A 19606-nucleotide genomic window follows, 5' to 3' on the forward strand; every position below is an offset into this window, starting at 1 on the left:
TTTCGATGTCTGGGGGATTGATTTCCAAGGACCGTTCCCGTCTAGTAAAAGTAATTGGTATATCTTAGTGGTTGTAGATTATGTGTCAAAATGGGTTGAGGCAATTGCCTCACATCTTTGTGATGCCAAGACCGTGATAAAAATGTTCAAAAAGGTCATATTTCCCCGATTTGGTGTCTCTAGGGTCGTCATTAGTTATGGCGGAATGCACTTTAAGGAAAAGAAACTAACTTCTATTCTGTCTAAAGTTGGTGTCCAACACCGGCGTGGTTTGGGGTATCATCCCCAAACTAGTGGTCAGGTTGAGGTCTCTAACCGCGAGTTGAAAGAGATCTTGTCTAAGGTAGTTTCTAAATCACGGAAGGACTGGAGTCTTAAGTTAGAGGACACATTATGGGCCTACAGAACTGCCATTAAGACACCAATTGGTGCATCACCTTATAGGTTAGTTTATGGGAAATCATGTCACTTACCTGTTGAATTGGAATGTAAGGCTTGGTGGGAAATTCGTGAGCTTAACTTTGATCCTAAGTTGTGTGGTCAGAATCGTCTTTTGCAGCTAGATGAGTTGGAAGAATTTAGGCTAAATGCCTATGATAGCTCGCGCATATACAAAGAAAAGACGAAGAGATGGCATGACAAGAGAATTCTACCTCGGGAGTTTCATGTTGGGCAAAAGGTGCTGCTGTTTAATGCCCGATTGAGATTGTTTCCTGGCAAGATGAAGTCCAGGTGAAGTGGTCCTTATACGGTGACAGCTGTTACCAAATTTGGATCCGTGGAGCTCGAAAACTCTGAAGGTAGTAGGTTCAAGGTGAATAGGCAATATGTGAAGCATTATCACGAGGCAAATGAAGCAGACAATCGTGTTGAAGTCTTGTACTTCGGCGAGCTAGACGCGCCACTTAATTGATGCCAGAAAGGTCGTGCGGGACCTCTTAAACCAGCGCTCTCCGGGAGGCAGCCCAGACTGTTTTATTGTACTTTTGTTGAACATTTTATTTTTCTTTAGCTTTATGTTGAACTTTAGATGCTGTTTTACGAACTTTTTTATGCTTCCCTTGCTTTTAACGCGTATTTTGCAGGTCCAGTCACTCGATCGAGTAGTTTTTCTACTCGATCGAGCACTTTTTGGGTAGTATTCACTCGATCGAGTGATATATCTACACGATCGACCAAAGCCAAAATCACGCTTACTCGATCGAGTGGTTTTCTACTCGATCGAGTCCTTCCTGCTACCAGTTTGCTCGATCGAGCAATTCTAAGCTACTCGATCGAGCAGTTAGGTCTTCCAGCTGCTATTTTACGTCTATAGAGCTACTGCTTGACTTTCTTTGACCTCCCATGTTCATGGTCGGTTTGGGGAGGTCCCTCTTTACGACGTTTTGTAAGTTTTCCGACTCCACTTCTCCTTTTCTCTTCAATTTGCATTTCTTTCCCTATTTTTGGTACAATGAGGGCATTGTATGGTTTGGTTTGGGGAGGTATGCATCCATATCTGTGTCTGCATGTTTTTCTTGCATTTTTGCTTACATTTTTGCTTGCACGTTTAATTATTTTCGCATGCATTGTTGTTTTAATTAATTAAAAAAAATCACATAAAAATCATAAAATTCAAAAAATTTCATGTTTAATTTGAGTCGGAACGTTTGAACTTTGACGCAACATTGAATCCTTAGTTGAGCCTTGCATATTCTTGACATTTAGTTGGCATGATTATGTGCATGATCTACGAGTTTTTGTTTCGTTCTTATCTGAACGAATAGACTTGACTCTTATATCGGCAAGCTACATTACATTCTGAGGTTAAAGCTTTATAAACTGGTGACATTCATGACCGGTTTCATTTAGGATGTGAGTAGTACTCTCTTTAAGGCATGTAACATCAATTTGCATAAGCATGAGTCTAGTCTTCTTAATACCTGTATGCATTCGGTCTGTGGATGGTGACACATGTTAGGAGAGGCAGTTCCCTTTATTTCATTCTACCCATGAGCCCCACATAGCCAAATTGCCTTTTTGTCCTATTAGCTACTTTCTATAATACTTCCTACCCTAGCCGAGCTAGTGACAAGTAGTTGTTGGAATGTTTTATTGCAATATCGTTATTTTATCTGATTTCAGAAGTTGGTGGAAGAATTGAAGGGAATGAAAGAAAAAAATGATGGATGAAAAATGAAAAAAATGAAAAAGAAAAAAGAGAACGAAAAAAGAAAAGAAAAAGAAGAAAAGGAAAGAAAAATCATGTGTGGAAAAAAATGAGAAATTGTATAATGATTTTCACTCCTTTGTTTTATTTATATCTTATGGGGAGTTGACGAGTTTGTTTTGGTGTTTCGTGAGTAGAGTGCATGGATTTTTGCACCGTTTCATCTTGTTATATTGAGTACGAAGTTGGGATGCAGTTCAAATTTGGATTTCGTTGTTGCTAGCCTGGCTATTAACCCCACATATCCAAATTCATTTTAGCCCCTTCTTACCCATTATCTCACTTACCCAAATGTACGTCCTCGGCATGTGTCTTGGTCATTAGTATGGTTGGAATGCGTATGTATGGTTGTAGAGACTTTATTCATGTTAACTGCATGCGTGTTCTTATAGGTCGAGTTAGGTGAGTGTCTTTACTTCTTTCTATCTTTCACATATATACTCACCTTGTGCCTAATTCTGAGTGATGAGCGACCCGTGAGAGTCCGATATCTTTTGAGTCTTGCAAGGTCGACGGTTCAGTAAGTTTGAAACATTGGTTTAACTCGTTTGCACTTCTCTTTTGCCACCTTGTCATTTTGTTGCATTAAATTGGTTTTGGTGGGTGATTTGTAGCTGATGCGTTCGTCCCGTTCCACTGTTCATTCTTAGTTGCATTCATATTTTGCTTGGGGACAAGCAAAAGTTTGGTTTGGGGAGATTTGATGCGTGTATTTTATATAAGGTTTTTACCTCATTTTTTCACGCATTTCTGTACTATTTATGTAGCATCTAGCTACAAATACCTCCGAATATTCTACTTTGATTCGTTTTATGTAATTTGCAGGAATAAACCAAAGAGGACCTAAATCTAGCATATTTTGTCCCAATTGCATGCATTTATGGAGAATAAGGAGCCGGAGCTTGAAATCTAACATTTTAGAGACGCGTGAGCTGGTTTCGGAAGGTGCTTTAATGGCTTACGTGCCAAGATAGCTCGATCGAGTGATTTATTACTCGTTCGAATGCTTTATATACTCCATGTTGCTCGATCGAGCAGTTCAAGTATACACAAGAGAAGACTTTGCAAGGATGCTCGATCGAGTGGTTTATTTCCACTCGATCGAGTGGTTTGGTGTTAGTTTGCTCGATCGAGTGGTTTATTTCCACTCGATCAAGTGGTTTGTCCTGCCTTAGCTTATTTTCCTCCTAATTTCGTATGGGCTTTTGTAATTAGTCCATAGATTAGGTTTAGAGTGGATTTTTCGTATAAGACTGAAGGAGTGAACAACGTAACTTATCTCTCTATTCTCTCTCACTGACTTTACTCTATACTTTGCTACTGCTTCATGGATTTTAGTTTTCTTATTACACTTTTGCTACTCGGATTCGGATTCGTATTGGTACTATTATTCTTCTTTAATCCTCTAATCTTAATTATTGCTTTAATTCCCTCTTTCCTTTATTATTTTCATAATTGCTTTAATTCGATCTTTATTAGTTTTGTTATTATGTTTAGTTTCAATTATCTATTTGTTATTATTGTTAGTTCAATGATGATGCGTAGCTAATTCCCTTCTGCTAAGACTAAAGGGGATCCATAATTATGAGAGGAAAGTAATCGATCTATTGGGTTAATGCTGGAATAATCTTTGTTGTTAACTGCTGCAATTAATTGTATCTGTTTAATTGAGTCAACGCAATTAGGCATTTATATCTTAGTGACCCTTGACCTGGACCGAAAGGTTGGAATAGGCGAGACTAGTAGCGAACAATAGGGCATTATAGTTAGGGCGAAAGCTAAGTTATTTGTGCTTTAGGGCGAATTGAGACCGAGAGGAGATATTCATTGCTCCTCAGACCATATCTGCATTGACCTGAGACCTAGATTACTTGACTGAATGATTATGGTGAACCGTCTGTCTTAGGGTTTTCTCTATTTGGTTAATCTTTATTCTCTTATTTTCTCCTCCCTATCCTTATCATTAGTTTAGAATCAATCAATTAGAACCACCCAATTTGGTTACCGAGACGAACTTAGACAAAGATGACATCTTCCCATCTCCCTGTGGAGATCGACCTTACTTCCCTAGCTATTTTAGTTAGAGCCAGTTGGTTATTTTTTTATAGGTATACGACTGCCCTGTCACAGCTCGATCCAAATCTCGGTACCACTCCCTAGCAGCATCTCGGAGCGAGAAGATGAACATCGTCTCTTTTATCAGGTCTTGGGTCACACCTACTGGTGGGAGTATGGAACAACAGTAGTCAGTGAATATCTCCATATGTTTAGCTGCATCTTCATTTGCAGCTCCCCCAAATTGGTTTCTCTCAACCAAGTTAATATAGGACGGTTTCGCTTCGAATTTCCTATCCGTCCCAGCTGGCAACGCGAATCCCTTATAGAGATTCTCAGCTTTTGGCTCAGAGTGACTGGCTATACTAGCTTCTTCAGCCATATCTGGAGATGTGACGGTCTCAGCTGATGAGGCATAAATAGGAGATGAAGGTGGATCCTCCTCAAATAACGCGTTCTCGTAGTAACTGGACAGAGTACTCAGCTCTTCCTCTGTCGGCAATACTCTAGATGATCCTCTCAACTCACGCAAAGTCTTCTCGATCTCAGGATTTAACAGTAGTAATTCACCACCATGTGACCTGCGCATAAGAAGAAACTATAAGTAGAATATTAAGGAACAGATGTCCCTTAAACTTAGAGAATAGACTAAAATAAAAAGGAACAACTAAAACTAGAGCTGCCTCTCCGGCAATGGCGCCAAAATTTGATACCTGTCGATGTGAGTATCAAAAATAATATTTATAATTTTCCAAACTACAACTAGCAAGTGGTAGTAAGGGTCGATCCGCAGGGAGGTAGGGAGTTAAGTTGTTTTATTTCAGTCTATGGAATTTCTGGGGGGTTTTGCATTGAAGTATATCCAAGTCTAAATGCAAAAATAAATAAGCAAGTAATAAAAATAAGTGTAAAGAAATGATAAAAAGGAGCTAAGATGGTCGGTTCACTATAGCTACGATGGCACATAATCCTAGGTAAATCCGAAATACAGTCGTGTAGGATGGGTAAAACATGTCCTCTCGGTCCAAGTTAACTAGTAACTCCTTTCGGCCTATGCTACTAGTCCCTAGGTCTCACCAATACTAGCTCTCGCCCTGAAAAGTGACTCCTAAAGCCTAAATTACTTATCTTTCGATCTTAGCAATTTAGTCATCTTAATTCATTAATGAATGCCCTCCCCTATCTCTCGATCTACGGGTTGGTCAAAACTAAGCATCTAACAAGTCTCCTCTCAGTCTCATTGTTAAATATTGCACTTAACGAATCAAACGATGCTAATCAAACATGGGTCTGGTCGATCGACCAACTACTTCAGTCGACCGACCACACGGCTCAGTCGGTCGACCAGTTAAGCCAGTCGATCGACCATGCCCTAATTCGGGGTCACCTATTCTACGCCATCTACGCTATAGCTCCCCTACATCTTAGCAAAGAAACTTAGCTACTCATGTGAATGATAACAACAATAGTAAAATTAACAAATAAAGTAATTGATTTCATAATTGAATTAACTAAATAAATAACTAACATGAAATGAGAATTCGGCTTTGGGGAATCTAAACTATCAATTCTAAACTACGGAAGAATTAAGGCAACGAAACTGAACAAATGAACAAAGGAATACCGTAAAGAAGAATTGAAGGGGAAAGACCAAAATCCAATGCGAAAAGTAAACTTTATTGATGAAACTAATCTAAACTAATGAAATAATCCAAAGTTCGACTTCTGTGTATTGAACCCTAATTAATTGCCTAGAATAACACGATCCCTGTTCTGAAACATAGGGTTCACGTTATATAGGAATATAGCGTGATTCTTATTCTTAAAACCTAATTACCATTGGGCTTCTAACTTCTCGTCCTTTTAAGTTATGTCAGATTAAAATAGCGGTCGATTGACCACTAAGACCGGTCGATCGACTAAGATGCGCTGTGCAGAAGCTTCTGATAATCGTGCTCTAGTCGATCGACCCACAGCATCAGTCTATCGACTGCTCCTCTTTCCTGCAGACTTCTGTTCAGCATTCTGACAGTCTATAGACCATGTAGGTCAGTCTATAGACCACTGTAGCTAGTAATCCGCTTCTGAAACTTTGGCAAATCTATCTTTCAGGCCTTGATACGCGCAGCAAGTTCGCTTCCCGAGTCAAATCTTCATGTCAAATCCTATGCTAAGCACTTAGGGACGGATTCGGCTCGATTTCCGTTGGATTCTTCACATTTCTGCAATATTACACAAAAACACGAAAGTAGAGGGAAATAGGGAAAATAGTAGCATAAACTACATAATTGAGCTCTGAAATGCGTGTGAAATAGGGTGTAAAACATCATATTTAGGAAACGCATCACCCGTGCCCGACCGACCAAACAATCTCAATAGTAATACCAATTCAATGCCAGTCTCTTTCACAATCAATCAGCAATAGAGATCCAACCAACAAGATAATAATATGATCATAAGACAACAATGATATCAATATGCTCAAGACAACAATTACGACGATGTGCTCAAGACAACATTTGCAACAATAATTCATCTTCCATCAATTCTCCAATTACCAATATAGTAAAGTTGAGTAGTTAACCTACCTCTTAGCAAATCTTCACAAGCAATCAAATAATAAAAAAACTTCCTCCACAAATTCACCACCTAAACAATCAATTAATTTATGTATAATTATTAACTAATCTTATTAATGAATTTAAGATGTAAACTACCCAAAAAAATCCCACAAAATCATCACAACATGCCCCCGTAACCGGTTGACCCGACGGTGGTCAAACCCATCGGTCAACATCCCCTCACGGTCACGGTCAACGGCTCCCACACGGCCATGGTCAACGGTCAAGGGTATGGTCAAGGTCAAACGTAAATAAATGATATTAGGCGATTAGATAACTTACCAAACTTAATTATCGCAAGGTGAAAACTCCGTCCTAAAGTTGTCTCACAAAAACTCTCCTCACAATTGTATTTGAGTTTTAGAAAAAGAATAATTATGTGAGGCATAGAGTTGGTATTTATATAAATTGGTATGAGAAGCAGGAAGGTTTTAGGAAAGTGCTTTTAATAATAAACTAATGAAAATATCAAAGGTAGGTGGAAAAGATAATAAATAATAATAATAATAATAATAATAATAATAATAATAATAATAATAATAATAATAATAATAATAATAATAATAATAATAATAATAATAATAATAAGTTGAGATAGAAATAATATAATATTGGGTTATTTCATAACAATAATCCATCCTATTGGTGGTCTGCAATAATCACTCCATCCTATCAATAATCTCAATTAAATCCAACCTAAACACCATACCTTCTAATAACGCACCAGCTGATATTTTGTGAAGTTTATGTGTATCAAATAAACCAAGTTCTTGATTTATCACTTGAAAATATTACACATAAACTTCACATATACCAGTTAGGTTGTTCAAAAACTATCAAATATTCCAACATAAACTTCAAAAAAATATCAGTTGGTTCGTTATTAGAAGGTATGTTGCTTAGGTTGGATTTAATTGGGATTATTAGTAGGATAAAGTGATTATTGCAGACCACCAATAGGATGGATTATTGTTATGAAATAACCCTATAATATTATAATATTAGGAATTATTATGAGAAGGTGCGAAATTAAGAAATAGATTAGCGCGTAGCATCACTTAGCGAGTTTAGGTTTGCGCACTGATTTTCAAACAGCTGCCATTTCTTCGTTACATATCGAAACAAGTCTTGTGACCATGCGTTGGAAAGCTAAGACAATAAAATTTCATCTCCAAGTTGAATCACCTTCATATAAAATTGAAAACTCTAGATATGACCGTTTGAAAATGCCCCTAAAATAAGTGATCACATTTCCAAGTATGACACATTTGTGCAAGCTCTCTATTAGTCTTTCATAGTCTACTTTGTATTTAGATACACACCACGGTCTTATAACCTTAGAATATGAGGGGTATTATACAACCACACCATGTGGTCTAGCCACGCCAGGTCCAAGGCCAACTCCGAACACCATGCCCTGCCTGTCATATACAAACCATGGTCCACGGCTCTTCCACATCTCCGTGCCTGGCCTATCCAATTCAGGTCCACAACCGCAGCCGTACCTGACCTATTCAAATTACAAACCATCCCGCAATATCATTGCAAAAACAGAATAACCAAACCTTACACAATTTATTCACTATAATAAATAATTGCCAAGTATTTTGATAACAATAATGCCAAGTTCCTTTTACGTGAATTATATTAACATGCTAATGCCAAATGTAATACGGTAAGATGCCAATAAGATACAAACAACTAGTGAACAGTCAACAACAACACCCAAGCCACGGCCATAAGGTCCAACGCCAATCTTATTCGTCCCAAAGGCCAATTATACAACTAATTAGGAAATTCCATCATAAAAGATTAATATCATGCCAATAACGGTTAATTAAGACACGTATTTACACATAAGAAAACCCCGCAATTAATTGTGGAGTAGCTAGCCTACTTTTTAGCAATTCAACATAAGCAATCCCAAGCAAATCAATTCAAAAAGCTTCCTTAAAGAAAGCTATACCTAATGCAAACAATAATACAAAATAATTACTAATTAATTTAAGTTTAAGACGGTATTAAAGTTATTTAATCACTATGCAAATAAGTCTTTTAAAAACGGTCAGATAATGCAATTATCGTTTTTAAATAGACACACGGAATCGTTATTGCAACAACGGTTGTTAAATATATACCACGGTTGTACTAACACGCGACCGTTTTATTACATCAATAACGGATCTATAATACCGTTACCACAACTCAAGAACTATTATAAAACTGTTGTTAAATATGTTTATGGCAACAGGTATACTTTTAAGAAACCGTTATTAAATCTTAATAACGGTTTCAAATCCGTTGTTGTATTTACTATTGGCAAAGGTTTAGTGGTTCCAAAACCGTTGTTAGATTTATCTATTTGACAACGGTTTTGTTTAAATAAACCGTTGTAAAATTTTTGAATTCGACAACGGTTATCGTTCGTTATCTTACATTTTTGGCGGTTTGAATGGGATGGAAAATATGTCAACGGTTATTTATCTAAATAAAACCGTTGTGAAATAGTTGTTTACAACGGGTTGTTTTTAACCGTTATCTTTTTTAATTATGTTTTTTTTTAAAAAAAATTGTTTTAGCTTGTTCTAGCAGCTGCTGAAATGCTATTTTTTCAGCAGCGTTTCTAGTTCTTCTTTGAAATGCTATTTTTCAAGAAATTTTTGAAAAATAGCATTCAAAGAAATTTGGCAATCGCAAAAATTCAATCCTGCATCAAAATATTACACCCCATGATCAATTAATCCCAGTTTAAAAACAGTACAAACAGGATGATCAAAAGCCAATATATAACTCGTCAAAAAAAAAACAAAAGAAGCCAATACACAACGACTCTATATATACACACGTACATAAAGCATGAGCAAACTATTGAGAATCCTCTAATGAAACAACATATCTGGCCCACATATTTCTCAACTGGGTGATGTCCTATGGCGAATATACTGGGGCTTTGTTGAGTATTAGTGGAAACTACAATTCAAAATATACATAATCAAAATAGATAGAATACATGGAAGTATACATAATGGAACTCAATTTAAGTCTGAAATAGTTTTTAAATCACACTAACCCGTATCGAAGTGGTAGAATAATTTCCTATGATAACCTCCCACATGGACTGACAAACGTAAAAGGCGCATTGTTTGTCGTCTGGTGCTTTAGGAGACTAATATATAAATCACACACAAATCAGCTGAATTAGATAATCAACCTCTCGCATAAACATAAATTAAATGATACGAGTAATTATTAAGTATACACTTACTAATGGCGTGATAAAATTGGGATCGGTGTTGCTTTCATATTTCCCAAGTGGACATAATCTTCTTTTTTCTTCAAAAATAATAATTCATAAATATACACACATGCGATTATTATTTGCATATATATGGCTCAAGTCATACAATAACAAATGACATTATTGAAGGTTGTAAACTTACTCAGTTATCATCTTTACTATACTGTCAGAGGGTTTACCTTTGCGAGAGTCAATTAGTACACTGTTTTTGTTTCCACTTGGATTGCCAGTAGCACCCAATGCTTCCTATTCAATTTGCGACATTGAACTGTTAATTAGTTCATTTACACGCATGTAAGCATGTAAATAATAAATTTATAGAATCGTGATTCATTACAATAATCACGTACTATACATACATATTCTCATTGTAGGGGGCAAGCCATAGTTTTATGTCAACATCAACCGACGAGCGATACTATTGATTGTTCTTCGTATGAAATTCTGTGCACAGAGAATTTCTTAGGACTCAAGAATCCGTAGGCGTGAATTGGGAACTTCCTCTCAGCGATTTGATAATTCAGGTACCTATTACGCCACATGGAAGGAAGAATGTTATTGTAATTGATAATTTAAACAAACATCATTATTCGTAAATGGAAATGACTAAATAGTTTTATTTATAAAACTTACTTCATTCAAATCAAAATGTGAAAAACATCTAAATTGTCAAGGTCGACAAATTTCATTAGTTTCTTCGGGTCTAGTACGGCTATATCAGTTGCGCCCATAATTTCCTCTTCAATGTTAATCATGAGCACATCCCCTCTAGGTGATCTTTATAGCCGGGTTTTGCAAAACCTTCAGCAAAGTAGTTTTCATTTTTTTTATATGCACACGATTTATAATAAGAATCATAAGAAGGCTTGACTGCAACAAAAGTAGTTGGCTTATATTGTATGTTGTGTGGTTATTTTTTGGGGAACACTTAGTCCTTTCGTTGACTTTGTCCGTTGACATAGTATTAATTGCTTTAGCTGCCGCCATGGCTCTGCTTAACTTCTGTAAATGTAAAGATTAAAGTACTTAGGATATGTTAATATTCGTACCCTAATATATTTAAATAACAAGTAATAATTAACGTCTGCATATAGGTACCTCTGGGATGACAACATTGATGAGGTTGTCAGGCCATTTCACATAAGAACTTAGAGCTTTTTTCAAATAAGTGACCTCCGCATTAGGAAATGGTACTTTTACTTCCCCATACTTGTCTTTATATAATTGGGACACTTCCACTTTCCTGCATTTGTCACGAAGGGGTATACCATGAACCTTAACTTGTTGAAACTTGTCGTAAGCGAACACGTATCCCTTGACAGCAACAACTTTATGTTTCCTCTGTAAATATAACAGACGATAAGCCACCTTGCAATCGCCCTTCACGACAGCTTTAATCAATTAGTTCACATACATGCACTACCTTTAATTAATTTCATAAGTAAAAAACGTGTATGATATTAATAATTATAAACTAACAGCTATTTCCTTTTTCGGTGTTGATAAGAACGTCTGATCATCAACTAGCTCAACCTCTTCCCGTGTCACGGCCTTCCTGGCTTCCTCTTCCTCTTCAACTGCCAGATATCGATCCTCAGCTCTCACCTCAGTCTCCTTTGCCATTTCCTTCTCCCTTATCATGTCCTCCTCGGCTTCCTTCTGTACATTAACACCTGTCCATATAACATGTACTAATTTCCCAAATCATGTAACACATTGTATATAAGACATAAATATGATTACCTCTTTTTCCTCCTCCTCCTCCTCTTCTGCATCCTTTATGACTTCTTGAACCATATCCAACTCTTCTTCTGATGGCTTTTCCCCAGTTTCCACCATTCTCAGCATCAACCTGGCCATTTTCTGTAACTGTGTAGTAGAAATTAATGTCAGCATATATAGTTATAAATTATGTTGAATCAAATACAATATTTATATGATTACCTTCTTGGAATCATCATCACTCATCATCCTTCGAGAAGTTTTCCCAAAATACTTAGTGATACCAACATGCGTCGATACCCCTCTCACACGACCTGGATGCTCTGCTTTGCCAATTGCCCTAGCAAGAATGTCATCACGTCCTTGAGGCTTCCATTTTCCTTCCTCTACCTCCTTCTCACAGATCCTCTACATACACAAAAAACCATTAAGCAACTAAATTTTATTTAAACACACAATTATATAACTCCGACCTCCAGTGGTAGGAGTGACATATTAAGTAAAACTTTCAATTTTCTCTTTGATGCCCTTATCATATTCAGTTTCCGTCTTTCCATTCTTAGGAGTGTAACCTTCCACTCAAGCGTCATGACGATTGAACTTTCCAAGCTTTGCCTACAATTCATTCATCAGATTGATATCCTCTCAAAATATGTATGATTACTATGAACATATATAACATCTGACTAAAACACCTAATAGTCTAATATTATAAGAATTATGTACTTACAAGTTTCGTCTGAATCAATTTGTAACCTCCTCGGGAGCCGTAAAAGATTGTATTTTTCTTTGAAATGTTCGCCTTTTTCCTTTCACTCATAGCCTTCATCAAATAAATTGTATCGAGAAACGTAAGCATGACCAAACACTAAACTATGTATACTTCTTTACTTAATAAGTTACCTTAAACTTGTCAGACTGCCTATAAGCGATATAGCTATCCCAATGGTCGTGACTGACATACGGATACTTCTTTGTTGGTGGTTTTTTGTTCATCTCCCCGGTTTCCTTGTTGAACAAGTGGTTCTCAGAAATCTTTAACTTTCAAGAACTAAGGGCTTACACTGTCTTTTTTTTAAGGTGCTTTTCATACTTTTCGGGGACAACGTAAGCTAACTGTATATATGATGAGCATAGTTGGTTTGTTTCGGCTCATACACATGTCAAGTAGTAACTTAATTTCAGCTAAAGTATTTATTATTGTATATACATACCTTTATTCTCTTTATTAGCATGGTGTTCCGTATTTTACTCAATTCACTGATACGCGGCGTACCGAGAGGCACATATTGTCTTACACAATAACCAATCCAACTCGCAAAATACCCTATATTCTCACTATATGGCAGCCCCGTATCTTTATCCCATTGTAAAGGATTAGGTATCTTTGAATTTATTACTTCTAGGGAAACCCTGTGGCGCATTCGACCTGCAGTGTGTTGCATATTATTCTCATCACCTGAGTCGTCGCCGACGCATTTCCATCGTTTCTTTTGCGCTTTTTGACCATATCTAAAGTAGAAATGAATAAACAAATAATAACAATGCATGCTTATACTAACAAACAAATCTTCGAGAGGAGGGCTTATTACTTCTTTAAAGAGGAGAATGCGGGTTGATCTGGCGGCGGCAATGACGATGACGATGATGACTGCGACAATGATGGGGTAGGCTGGTGGTTGAGGGAAAGCTGAGTGTTTGAGGATATTATGTGGGGGAGGGGAAGCTCAGAGTATATATGTGTGAATAATACAACCCTTGCAAGACCTTGTTTAATGGAAAGTAATAAATACGGTATAAGAAAAACCGTTGTATTTTGTTTCCACACAGACAACGGTTTTGTTTATAACCGTAATTGATTAGTATTATCTACAACGATTTAGAAATAACCGTTGTCGTAAAGCTTTTCATTTTGTTTGATTTTACCTCCAAGAAATAAAGCATCATTTTTATATAGATAACAACGGCCTGAACCGTTTTAACTGTATACGTCCTGAACAGTGGTTTAGGTATAACCGTTGTATTTTATATTTTATTATTTTGATTTTACCGCCAAGAAATAAAGCATCATTGTTGAGATATGTATTTTACACCTTTGAATTGAACAATGGTAAGATTTTTCCGTAACCCGCTGTAACAGCAGAAAAAGTTTACAACAACAGTTTGATATATCCCAGCTAATAACAATATGTTTCTCAGAAAATCTTGCTTATTTCCATTAATTTAAAGGATTACAAGTTTACACATAAAGTGTACAAACTACCACCATACATAATAAACTAGGTAAATAATAATTAGAAGAAGAAATTTGATAATTAACTTAAGCCATGCCTCATTGTTTTTGAGTTCTATGATATCCATGGTTAACTTCTTGCATTCTTCTTTTGCCTTCAATATTTCAGTGTCATTTCCCCGCTTCGCTTCTTTAAGTTGATGTAGTATACTTCTCAATTGAGTAATCTCGATATCCATGCTCTTTTTCTCATTCACTAACCTGTTTATAACCTACCACTGCCACTCAGTCATTGGTTCATCAACCCACGTGAAGTAATTGCATCTGCGCATTTTAGTCTCGGGATTATATATTTTGCAACTAAGAAACTTTCTTCCCGGATCTTGCAAAGTCGAAGAAGTCCGCAATGCTGCCGGAACTGAGCAATTAAATGTCCCTATTGAAATAGAGGAAGAAGAAGACCTACCACTTGACATAATTTGGGTAATAAGAGAGAGAGAAAGAATGAATGAAAGATGGTTATTTAAAATCTATTTTATTCAGCAATTGCATAATCTAACACGGTTCTTATAAGATTCATTGTAATTATATTATTAATATCTTCCAATTTCCATTTATTTTTAGAGGTGTTTATATTCTAACACGGTTCTTATGAGAACCGTTGTTATTATATTATATGTTATTGTAATTAATGTAACATAAATCATTATAATTTTTTCATTCATTTGTCTGTACGCAAGTTATTTAAAATCTATGTTAATAAGCATTTGCATGTAATTAAGAGTAGAACTATATATTAAAATGCGTATATCATACAATGGCAAAAAAAAATATAGTACAACGAGGAAAAAAAAGGAAACACAATAACTTCTTCCTACACAAGACCAAGAAAAACCTATTTCATACGGATCATCCGTCCTTGAGCAAGCAGGAAACGTGGGCCACAGGTCGCACATAAGCCGCCGGGTCGCATGACAGAAGATTACACGGTTCAGAGAGAACTTGTGTATGTAATGTCACTTGATGATGCACTATCCATAATGGTTCAGGCTACTGCGAGAATCTTGTTGCCCAAAGTTGAATTAGCCATAGCAATTCATTCCCAGGAGTCTCTTTTGAAGCAGACACCGCAAGCGAGATAAGGTTAAGGTCATTTTGATAAATAAAAAACCACAAAAACAAACAGCTGAGCGTCAAGACGGTGATCTACCCTAACAAGAGTTTGACTAGGGGGTGGATAATTAGAATAAACTTGATTATAAATCAAGCTTAATACATCGGCATCAAGACAGTGATCAAAATGAGGCACTTCTTCATCTTCCCATGATTTCGGTACATTAATAAAACTGTACGAAAAAACCTTCTTATCAGATGAGCGTCCTCAGCAGTGGTAACCAATAAGTAAGGCCCAGCGTGTACATAACGATCCTTAGTATCGTCGGCATAAAAGTCATGTTTTCCCCTTTGATGGTCACGTGATGCATACCTTGTAGCGAGTTGTTTTGCTTGGCGAAAATCGTCAAGACCATCCCCTCAAAACTATATTAGAGCTTATCCAAGAAACCCACGACTCGAAATCCAAGTCGGGTGGATTGCCCTAACATTTGAAAACCCAGCCATTCTCAATAGGATGTCCCTCAACGGGGTAAGGCTCTTAGAAGCTGGCTTCCTAGCAGCATCGCGTATGACTCGGAGATTGTGAATTATGCACGTAATCAGATTGATATAGCGGGTTACCGATTGCTGAGGAGGTGCGACTGCGGATGATAAAGGCGACGGCATTTTAATTATGATATGTATTGTATATGTATATTATTTAAAAAGTGAAGTAGATAGGTTAGTAATAATAAAGTGATTCTTATTATTACTGCAAATGAGATGCTATTTATAGTATAAAGCTATAATTAATTAGATTAATTTCATCCATACGTTACAGTCAAACAATCAATAATAATAGGGCATGCATTGGTAAAATTACAAACTTTACAGTTTTCACAGTGGACTTGTGTTTACAACGGTTTTAAGAAAAACCACTGTTTATTGGTGTAATATGACAACGGCTTTAAAATAACCTTTGTTGATATATGTAATATGATAATGACTTAACAAAGAACCGTTATCATTTTGTGTTATACATATGGTCAAACAATCAATACTGCAACTTTGAATCAGAAAATTAAAAAATACATGGCATGCATTAGTCAAATCACAAACACTGAAAAATCAAAATAATTAAATTGATAATATGATGACATTGTTTAATAATTTAGTTTAAAACGGGTTTTGTCCAACCGTTGTGTTTTTTGCTTATTGGAAAATGGTTTTTTGGATAACCGTTGTGTTTTAACTCATTAGAAAACGGTTTTTTGGATAACCGTTGTAAGATTATATGTTTAACACGGTACAGTGAACCGATTCTTATTTAACTTTTACCGTTTCCACTTTCCAATTCTTAACTTGTTAAGTTTCCAATTCTTATCTTATTATACCGGTTCCAATGCTTATTATCTGATTATACTGTTTCCAATACAACCCAAACTCATTATAAGTAGAATTATAATTTTCCCTCTTTCAAAAAAAAAAAAGCTAGTCCTCCATTAATTTTCCACATCAATTATGTCGTCAAGTTCATCAACTTATAGTGGTTCATATTATTCATCCGATGATGATGATGATGCCCAAGCATCATATGAACCTCTTGCAGGATCCCCAAGTAGAATTATGTATGCGAAACCCTTTACGTGAATTATTCACAATCTCCCGTACACAGAGGACGGGCATGGAAAGGCTATACTCTCGTATAGCCTTGACTGGTTAATAGGTTTGATTCGGTTAGACGGATTGAATTTGGTTCAAACTATCTACCCGGACAATGATGCGCATGATGGCTTCGGGCGGTGCGCCCTCATCGAGTTTGGCGGGGTTGAGAAGTAGGAATGCTTTCATCAGGCTCGCAAACTTGAACAGGCATTCTATAACAATGACTCTTCGAGACTCTGGATTGATCACGATGATCAGCGGGTAGCCCATATTTATGGGTTGCAAATGAATCTAACCGTCTCCTACTACTTCCGATTCTGCACCGCCATGGTCGCAGTGCCGAGCAGAGGACAGTGCCATTGGAATGGGAAAACAACTCAGTGGATTGGGCTGAAGCTGAAAGAGACATATATGGTGATATTGTCTCTGAATTCCGGAGGATGGGGTAACAAAAAACATACTCCCTCCATTCAACTCCACACTATACATTTGCTTTTTCACGTTTGTCAACGCTTGTTTTACGCGATAAATATCTTTAGCTACGTATTTGTAAAAATTATTAAAGTTAGATATTTTTAATGTACTCCTAAAAACCTAAGTCATTATAATATTTTATTTGGTATATTGCCTTTGAGTGTAAGGAGAGACGTACACCCGGAGGGCACAAGAATTTTTCTGGTGATATTGTCTCTGAATTCCAGAGGATGGGGTAACAAAAACCATAAATAATTAAACTTTAATTCAAAGAACCACCTTAATCCAAATACAACTTATAATACCAGATAATAATTAAAGACTTAATAATTAGAATCTGATGAAATATTAGAGTACTCGTCATGAATTTCGGTATAGAACAAGTCGTAGATCGGCCCTTTATTATCATCGGGCAGCGCAGGAGGAATGGCCTCTTTCTCCCATGACATAGGCACGGTGACAAGAATGTGATGCCTCCCGTAATGTCTCAGCAGATGATGATCAAGATGGGTCGCAACCCATAGATATGGGCCTTGTTGTCTATCATCCGAATAGAAGTCCTCTTTCCCCGCATATACCCCCGCAAATCTAGCCCCTAATTTTCTTGCCTAACGAAAACTATCATGGCAGTTGGCTTCGCCAAACTCGATAAAACCAAAGCTTACAAAACCTTACTTGTTTGTCGACACAGGGTACACTTTTTTAACCGCGGTGAAACCGGACTCATGAAGAATTTGCGTCAACCACCCAAAATCAGGGTTTAAACCCTTTCCATTCTCATCATATTGAACCGGAAAATTATGGAGAATGCAAGTAAAAGGTCGTGCGTAACGAGAACGTGATTGTAGCTCCGATACACCGGCCATATTTTATTTAGAGAGAATTTAGAGAGAAATTAAAGAGTAAATGTTTTATAATTTAGATTTTGACCTAAAACATTATGAAGACATATTTATAGAATTATTTGGGTCAAATTGAATATTATTGGTCAAATTTGAATTTTTATTAAAGTTCTGATAAAGTTTTGCATGCAGTGGTTAAATTAAGAAATCTAATCAAATAGTGACAACGGCTGAATTGAAAAACCTATCTTCCATAATAGAAAATCATAACGGTTACAATAAACCCGTAGCTATAACATAACAATGGGTACCAGAAATCGTTGCTGCTGTTAATTTAGTAACGGTTTTCGAAATAACGTTTTCTTAAACTGGTAAGGGTTATCTAACAACCTTTGATAAGAGTGACTCCATAACGAATTTTTGGAACCCGTTAAACGTTTTTGATAACGGTTTGTTAAGCAGCCGTTGACACCTTATAATAACAATGGTTTTCGAGGAAAACCGTTATTCTTATTAGCGCGGTCTAGGTTTTTGCCCATATTTGGAAAACGGTAATCTAAGTGTCGTTTTTATATGCATTAAACCTTTGTAATACGCTCGTTATTGATGGCCAGATTTGGCTTAGTGTGAATTAAATCGACACCCATATCCTATAACTCGGCCAACCAACACCACCACCGCCTGGACAGCCCTGCTAGCCATTGTACAGCAGCCCTATCTTCCCCATACCACCCCTCATCACACCACCTTACTTGTGCCCTAACCAAACCCACGGTACAAAACCCTACACCAACAACACCCTCGACACTCATCGCATGCACTCTCCAATTAGCCACCACCGTGCCACCACCCAAGTCCCCATGAACCACCACCATCCACGGTCCATAATTTCTACCATAGCAGCCCATTACATGATGGCCTAGACCAAAACACGACTACCCACAACACACAACAACACACACGGTCAAAGCCCAGCCATCCCTGGGTCAAACCACCACGGCTATCACTCTTTTAATATCAGTTGTGTTTGTGAAATAAGGGTTTAGGTGGTATATGAGGTAGGTATATATGTCTTCCACCTTCCATGAGAGCACACCACATTTGAATCTTCTTCATCGTCGACTAATTCCCGAAGAACTAGAGAAAAGAAGAGAGAGAAAATCAAATAAACTCCAAAATAAAAATCCCCCAAATATCGACCATCTCCTCACCGGCGGCTTCTCCGGTCGCCTCTTTGGGTCGCCGACGAGACTTCTTCAACCTTTTATAGTCCTTCCCCTCACTGTCATCCGGTGAGTTTTTCGCTTTAGTTGATCTGTTGTGTTCGTTCTCATCTATCAATCACGACTTGGGTTTGGGGACTTTCGCTAAGTCGCACACCAGCATGGCGGT

Source organism: Silene latifolia, chromosome Y (assembly GCF_048544455.1).
Source record: "Silene latifolia isolate original U9 population chromosome Y, ASM4854445v1, whole genome shotgun sequence".
Taxonomy (NCBI): domain Eukaryota; kingdom Viridiplantae; phylum Streptophyta; class Magnoliopsida; order Caryophyllales; family Caryophyllaceae; genus Silene; species Silene latifolia.